The sequence below is a fragment of the Salmo salar genome, unplaced genomic scaffold (genome assembly GCF_905237065.1).
Source record: "Salmo salar unplaced genomic scaffold, Ssal_v3.1, whole genome shotgun sequence".
NCBI lineage: Eukaryota > Metazoa > Chordata > Actinopteri > Salmoniformes > Salmonidae > Salmo > Salmo salar.
In genome coordinates this window covers 218,574-227,130 of record NW_025548909.1, presented here as the reverse complement: position 1 = coordinate 227,130, position 8,557 = coordinate 218,574, and the positions used below count along the sequence as shown (strand labels likewise).

Below are 8,557 nucleotides of genomic sequence, written 5' to 3'. Positions count from 1 at the left end.
TGGACATTTTATATATGGTACCAGTCCCTGGTTTTGGAAAGGGGGGGAAATGTTATGTATGGTACGACGTGCTGTACGTCATACTGTACGTTGTTATGGTTTACGACAGTGTGCTGCTTTACGGATGAATGGGTTGTCAGAATGAGTGGCACATGTCATTAAACGACAGAGTGATGTACAATGTGAAACTGTGCAGATGTGCGTTCTTCTACAGCTAGGCTAGATATAACACTCATAACATGTAGGAATCTATTACAAAGCTTGGACTTGACAGCCTGCAGGGAAAGCACTGGAGTGGATTGGAAGCACACATATTGGAAAAACAGTTTACAAGGATTCACAGTAGACTCCTCCAGCAATACAGTGACTTTAACAGGGCAGAACCTATTGTGCCCAAGTCTCACAGTGATACAGACCTGTACAAAAACCCACTCACCCCTTAAACAGTTGGAGTTACATGTATCAATCAGGAGGGTGACATTAACATTCTTACTGTATTAAAATAAAGTCAAAACCCCCTCATGTAATGATGAATTTAATTTATACTAGATGATTATCTTTGATAAGATAACAAAGTATTGGCTAGTTCCAAACTCTAAAATAGTACAATACATTTGAGTAAACGTTAATATTTTAGAGTATTCCCCTCACTGTCTAACAAACTTGTTTCAATAAAATACAAATCCTTAATTGTTGACCCTCTTCATCAAGACATGGATCAGTGCTTCACTATGTCCACCTCTACGGTATACCTCCTCCCCCTTCCATCTTACTACGTCAATGGAATCCCACCTTATGGACCTACTGGATTCCTACTTAAACAGTGTCTGTCTGTCTATCCTATTACATCCCCCTTTGAGTGCCGGAGAGTTGAGAAGAGCAGCTCCCACCACTTCAGCTTCAACACAAACCATGTTCCCTGGATCGCTGCTGCTGCTGCTGCTGGCAGCTGTATCCTGTGAGTCTCTGGATTTAAGGGGAAAGACACAATCAGCGATGCCTTTCATTTTTATTCCAATTTTAATATGATTTTATTTGTATTGAGTATCATTTTAAATGCTTTTTTTCCACAGGTGTTCAGTGTGAAGAACTCACTCAGCCAGCCTTTATGACTGTCCAGTCAGGTCAACTACTGACCATCTCCTGTAAGGTCTCATATTCTGTTACTAGTGTTGCTACATTCTGGATTCGACAGCCTGCAGGGAAAACATTGGAGTGGATTGGATATATTAATAGTGGTGGAAGCACAGCTTATAAAGATTCACTGAAAAACAAGTTCAGCATCACCAGAACACTTCCAGCAACACATTGTTTTTAAAAGGACAGGTCTGCAGACTGAAGACACAGCTGTGTATTATTGTGCTCACTACCACACTGATACAAACCAGGACCAGACCTGTACAAAAACCCACCCTTTGGGTAGGTGATGTTAAGGGACTTTAAGATGAGAGAAGCAGTTTACTTCTCAGTTGCAATTGAATATTCCTGAACGTATACATAGGAAATGTGTAAACAGATGTATCTTCTGTGTCCCTCCATTATGAGCAAAAGGTTTCACAAGCACGCACTGTGTGAAAACCATACTCATCACTGTTGACATACAATATCATCTATTAAAGGACCATGCTGGAAATGTATATCTAAATTCTAATGAAATTAAATAACTGGAGACCACTATCACTTCTGTCTTGTGATGCAAAAATATTGGCAATCGGTTTTGCTAGTATTAAGAGTCATCCCACTGGACACAAACTGTCTGAATCAACGTTGTTTCCACTTCACTTCATTTAAAACAATATTATGTTTTCTTTCAGTTGACATTAACATAAAGTGGAAAACTGATTGAATTTGCAAGAAGCCATCAATGTAAAGGAATGTATGGAATTTGTGTCCATATGGGGACAACCAAATAACCCTTTTAGGTTCTAGATTGCTTTTCTTTCAACTTTTAACCAAAATCCAATGACTTAGATTTTTTTTTGTGTATTCACATTAGATGACAACTCCATCAAATGTAAATCAAAACTAAACATTAAACTTACTCACTAGTAACAATCTAGCTTAGTACAATAGAATGTAATATACAAATCTGGCATAGTTATCAAAGAAAAGTTTTGATATAGTTATGAAAGAAAGGTTTACTGCTATTCCCATTCCTCCCATGTCTGCCTCTTCTCTCTATGCAGATTGTACCACACTCCTCTCTTCCTCTCCACTTCTCCCTTGTATAAGGGGCGGCAGGGTAGCCTAGTGGTTAGAGCGTTGAAATAGTAACCAATAGGTTGCAATATCGAATCCCTGAGCTGACAAGGCAGTTAACCCGCTGTTCCTAGGCCGTCATTGAAAATAAGAATTTGTTCTTAACTGACTTGCCTAGCTAAATAAAGGTAAAATAAATAAAGAGTCTATGTGTGTCCCTCGGAGTCCTGGAGAGTAGAGAGGAACAGCTACCATCAGTTCAGACAAAAATACAACAAACTTAAAGATACATTATAATTGCTTATATTTCTGCCAATTCAACATAACTGGTTACTAGAATTTATATAGTTAAACTAACGTGTTGCTATTTTGTGTATTTGAAGTTGTTCATTATTTCCTTTCAACAGGTGTATAGAGTTCTGAACTCACTCAGCCAGTCTCTATGACTGTCCAGCCAGGTCAACCACTGACCATCTCCAGTCAGATCTCTTATTCTGTTAATAACACTTGGACAGCTTGGATCCAACAACCTGCATGGAAAGCACTGGAGTCGATTGGAAATGTATACACTGGAGATACAGAATACAATAAATAATTGAAGAACAAGTTCAGCCTCTCAGTAGACTCTAGCAGTAACACCGTGCTTTTTTGAAGGGAACAACTTCCAGACTGAAGACACAGCTGTGTATTATTGTGCCTACCCTCACAGTGATACAAACCAGCACCAGAGCTGTATAAAAACCCATCCTCTTGGGAGATACTATACAGTATAATATATAGATATAGAAGCTGAAGAGCAGATCCTGACTAGTCTCCCAGTCCCTGCCGCTGAAAAACATCCCCACAGCATGATGCTGCTACCACCGTGCATCGCCGTAGGGATGGTGCCAGGTTTCCTATGGTGCTCTGTACCCTTCCCCAGATCTGTGCCTCGACACAATCCTGTCTTGGACTTCTACCGACAATTCCTTCCACCTCATGGCTTGTTTTTTACTTTGACATGCACTGTCAACTGTGGGACCTTATATAGACTGGTGTGTGATTTTCCAAATCATGACCAATCAATTGAATTTACCACAGGGGGACTCCAATCAAGTTGTAGAAACATCTCAAGGATGATCAATGGAAACAGGATGCACCTGAGCTTAATTTCAAGTCTCATAGCAAAGGGTCTGAATACTTATGTAAATAAGGTATTTCTGTTTTCAATACATTTGCAAAAAATCTTAAAACCTGTTTTCGATTTGTTATTATGGGGTATTGTGTGTAGACTGACTTTTTAAAAATCAATTTTAGAATAAGGCTGTAAAAATGTGGAAAAGGTCAAGGGGTCTGAATACTTTCCGAATGCTCTGTATGTGCATATATTATGATTACATTATGCATACATAATGCATCCAGCGATGTATCAGGACACCTGTCTTTCTAGGACAGACAGTATTATGGAGGAGAAATTACAATATTATGACAGAATGCTGTTATTGCATCAAATGGTTGTTTTATGCAACAGAACAAGGGGGTTATTAGAACGCTCATCTGTGTGTGTTCTACTGAGGATGGGCTTCTGGAAGATTTGACGATGTCGTTGGGTGATGCCGCATTCCATAGCATGAGTTAATGTTTCTGACTGGAAGGTAGCAGGGAGAGATTGTTAAGGACCAGACCCTGGTCTCTACACAATGAGGACAGTATTTACAGCATATACTGTTTGCGGGGAATTATTAGTAACATTGTGACTCATTCTATACATCTGTTGTTTGTCATGAACATCCAGGAGGATGGACTTTGCTATAAAATTATGTGGCTCAAATCCGCTTGTTGAGTTCTCAGTGAACCTCCAGGGGTGATTACCAACAAGCTCCATTACAGCAGTAATTAAATAATAAAGTTTGATTGTTTTGAAGAAATCTAAAAGTCTCTCCTTTTGATTACAATAATTCCACCACAATTTAGAAAGATAAATAGGTATCTTAATATGAACCCTAAGAATGTAGCGATCTTCAGTTGAAGTTCATGAGAATCCTGTTGGAAGAACAGGTTGCATGTACCGGTGTGTTTGTATGACGTCTAGACATTGTTTTTCGGTCAGTCTTTTAGGGGGATGGTCCGGCCATTGTATCTCGGTGGGTCCGACCGCTGTAGGTTTCCCAAATTTGGAAACCTTAGATGGTAAACCTTAGATTTATGATGATGAAATTGGTTATAGTAAAATGTTACTATAATAGATTTCACATGCCAAATTTGGGCCCGTTATAGAAGAAAATATTCCTTCAGGTTATATAAATATTGATTAGGTATGTTTGGTAATAGCATTGTATGAATGTGATATGAGAGTCGTGTGAATGTGGAAATGAGTCTTATTCTGAAGTTTGGATAGTAACATATAGAAATATGAATAATAAAATGATTGAGATTTGAATAATAAGCTTTGCTATAACCTTTTGGTGACGGGGGCAGTATTATGAAATTCAGATGAATAACGTGCCCAAATTAAACTGCCTGCTACTTGGGCCCAGAAGGTAGGATATGCATATTATAATTTTCCTTCCTCCTGATGCCATCTATTTTGTGAAGTGCACCACTCTAGCAGCAAAGCACCCCACAACATGATGCTGCCACCCCCGTGCTTCACGGTTGGGATGGTGTTCTTCGGGTTGCAAGCCTCCCCCTTTTACCTCCAAACATAACGCTGGTCATTATTGCCAAACAGTTATATTTTTGTCGATGTGTGTTATCTCTTCACTATAGGGGGCAGTATTTTCATGTATTTTCAGTATTTTCATATTTGATTGTCTATTTAGTCTATTTCTATGTTCAGGTTTGGTTTGGCCTTCAATTGGAAGCAGCTGTTCTTCGTTGCTTCTAATTGGAGGCCATATTTAAGTAGGGGTTTTTTGTTACTGTGTTTGTGGGTAGTTGTTCCATGTATAGTCAGAGTACCTTACAGGACTGTTTTTTGTCATTATCTAATTCTCACTGCCTTGTTTCATTTGAAGAGAAACTGCTTTTCTTATAAGCCAGCTGGTGGCTGGTAACCATACAATGTTTCAACCACATGAACACGACTGGCATTTGGTTTGAATAAATGGTGTGAATGATCAAATAATCTGACAATTTATTCACGCTTTAATTTATGTGATATACCTTGTTAACAGTTCTGTTAATTATATGATTTAATATTTTCAGTCATTCACTGCTACTCATCACACACAATTGTATTGACACGCCATATTCATGGTTTGTAATAAATATAACACACTTATCAAGAATTGCATTGAACAATGAGTCCTTAATGAACTAAAATAACAAATTGCTCGGGTTTCTCATAGCCTGGGCACCTCCCCCTAAGTACATTATGTATTGTGATTATTTATATGGGATAGAGTTTAAGAATGTATTTTTATCAGGCGTGTCCATCAAAATTAGTGTTGGGCGCAGTAGTTCAAAGCTACGCAAGCATGACTTCTACCCAGGATGCACCTGCACTCTGATAAAGACATTTCCCTAGTATAGTATCTTGATTAACCCAAAAATGACCAATATCATTGTTAAAGTGCAGTAACACTTTTAAACTAAATTATACTGTTGCAATCAAAGTCATTCCAAAGGGTAGGTTTAACAGTTAACAGAGCAAATGAAATGTAAACATACTTTCATATGATTGGTAAGCTATACAAACCATTGCAGATAGCCTATCCAACTAGCAATCTCTTACAAATAAATATAAATGATTGGAACCAAGATGTAATAACTGATATTGGCACAAGATGGAGGGAATGTTGGAACATAATTTATGAGATTACAGTTATTGCAAATGTACGCTTAATCCAAAATAAACTAATGTATAGAATTTATTATACAAGTGACAACATTCAAAAATTCTACAGCACAAAGGCAGAGTCATATCTGAAGTGTGAAGCTAACAATTACTCAATAATCCATGACTTCTGGGAATGTTATAAAGTCCAAAAGTTATGGTCAGAGTTGGAAAGATGGCTGTCAGAAGTATTACAATGTAAATTTACTTTTAATTTGTATGTCTGCATATTTCAAGACATGGCATATGAGTCTGCAATGGGACACCTGGTGGGTTGGAAAATACTTTTCTCATCAATTATCTTAAAAAAAATACATAATACATTTAAAAATCAATCAATCGTCCGTCGTTCACGCAATGCAAATGTCAAATGCTTTTCTATCAAAATATTGAAAGTGCATGGGCAACGGAGAGAAACAAAATAATGCAGTTTGAGGCCATGTGGCAGACAGTGATACGGGCACCGCTGGAGATATGGGTGAGGGCTAGTGGGTCTGGGCAGGTGTGATGTTCGTATGATGTCGTTGTTTGTATGTGTATGTGTTCTATTGTTGATTAAAGGTTGAATTAAATCTGGCCACATTTTTAGGTTACTGTAACTATACATTTCTTCTTATGTAAACATTTAAAGCATGCATATTCAAGAGGTCATAGGTCATCACAGGTCTGTGGAGATCTTCACAATTGTTGTAACAATCTGTGCAAAATCTTCAACGGCATTGATCACTTGCACCATGCACATTTAATGTAATCTCAACTGCAATCCAGGTCATTTGGTTCTGCAATTAGATGAAGCATAGAGAAATCATATTAATTTGTTCTATAAATAAACAGAATATCTGAGATTCTATTCCCATTTTAATTTTGCTGTGATTTTGAATGGTTGAAAGAGCAGTGATATCCCTTTGGGTGACAACCAAACCAAAAATCTGACACATTGGAAATCCAACAAACTTTTGGCTGTCTTTTTGAGGGGGTGAATATAGGTTGTAATCTCATTGATGAACATCTCATCCAAATATTACCCAATTATCCACTTTGAAATTATGTAGTGTGCCCTGTGGGTAGCCATCTAAGGCAAGTTGTTTGGCGACAGTTGCTGACCATGTACTGTTGAAACAATGGGAACACATTTTAGGGTACAGTACTTAAGGATCTGAATAGTATTTCTTTTTTGGTATCTTGTTTTAAGTGTTTATTAAGAAAATAAAGAAAAAAATGTATTTTATGACTATTGAACAGATAGAGAGAGAGAGGATGACAGTGATAAAAGATAGAGGTTATCAAAGGGCAGTAGGCCAGATTCAAAACTATCCTGACAAGATACCGCAATTTATTTCAGGAGCCACTTGTATGAATGTCTCTGTGATATTGTTGTGATAAATATCAAAATGCAATATGATTTAAATATAAATAATAAATTGGATTAACTAAATACAATTCCTTATCAATCTACACACAATACCCCATAATGACAAAGCCAAAAAGTTTTTTAGAACTGTTAGCAAATTGATAAAAAACAGATATCTTATTGACGTAAGTATTCAGACCCTTTGCTATGAGACTCGAAATTGAGCTCTGATGCATCCTGTTTCCATTGACCATCCTTGAGATGTTTCCACAACTTGATTGGAGTCCACCTATGGTAAATTCAATTGATTGGACATGCTTTGGAATAGCACACACCTGTCTATATAAGGTCCCACAGTTGACAGTGCATGTCAGAGCAAAACCAACCCATGAGGTCAAAGGAATTGTCTGTAGAGCTCTGAGACATATCCAGGCGTTGTAAGATTTGGCAGGCGTCAGCAACGCATGGGCTATTGCATCGGGCTGAACAACGCTATTTACCTATGACTGTATTCAGCTCTTGTGCCTTATTGCTCAATTACATCATCTATACTTAGGGTACAAAACACGAAGAACACCTTCCTAACGTTGTTCTGGGGGCCATTTTGCCCTCAAAACAGCCTCAATTCGACATGCCGTGAACTCTACAAGGTGGCTACAGAATTCCATAGAGATGCTGGCCCATGTTGTCGCTAATGCTTCCCACAGTTGTGTTAAGTTGACTGGATGTCCTTTTGGTTGTGGACCATTGTTGATACACATGGGAAACTGTTGAGTCTGAAACTCAGTAGCGTTTCAGTTTTTGACACAAACTGGTGAGCCTGGCACCTACTACCGTACCCTGTTCAAAGGCACAAATATTTTGTCTTGCCCATTCACCCTCTGAAAGGCATACATACACAATCCATGTCTCAAGGCTCAAAAATCCTTCTTTAACCTGTCTCCTCCCCTTCATCTACACTGATTGAAGTAGATTTAACAGGTGACATCAATAAGAGATCATAGCTTTCACCTGGATTCAGTTGGTCAGTCACATGTGATGGAAAGTAATATTTTGTCACTCAGCGTATATATACATGTATGCAGAAACTAAAAAAAGTACAGGCTATGTGTGGTGTTGAACCTCATTAAGCTGTGTTCATCATGATGAACAAGGAGTCTTTCCTTGACAAATGGATGTCTATATCTAAC

General features: G+C 38.0%; 1 long non-coding RNA gene across 1 annotated transcript; it reads left to right on the top strand.

Moving 5' to 3' along the window:
• The first annotated feature begins 862 nt into the window (after positions 1-862).
• On the top strand, positions 863-1,275 carry LOC123733427 (uncharacterized). Its single transcript, XR_006763779.1, has 2 exons — positions 863-958; positions 1,074-1,275. It is a non-coding gene; the product is annotated as an uncharacterized lncRNA (long non-coding RNA).
• The last annotated feature ends 7,282 nt before the right edge of the window (positions 1,276-8,557 follow it).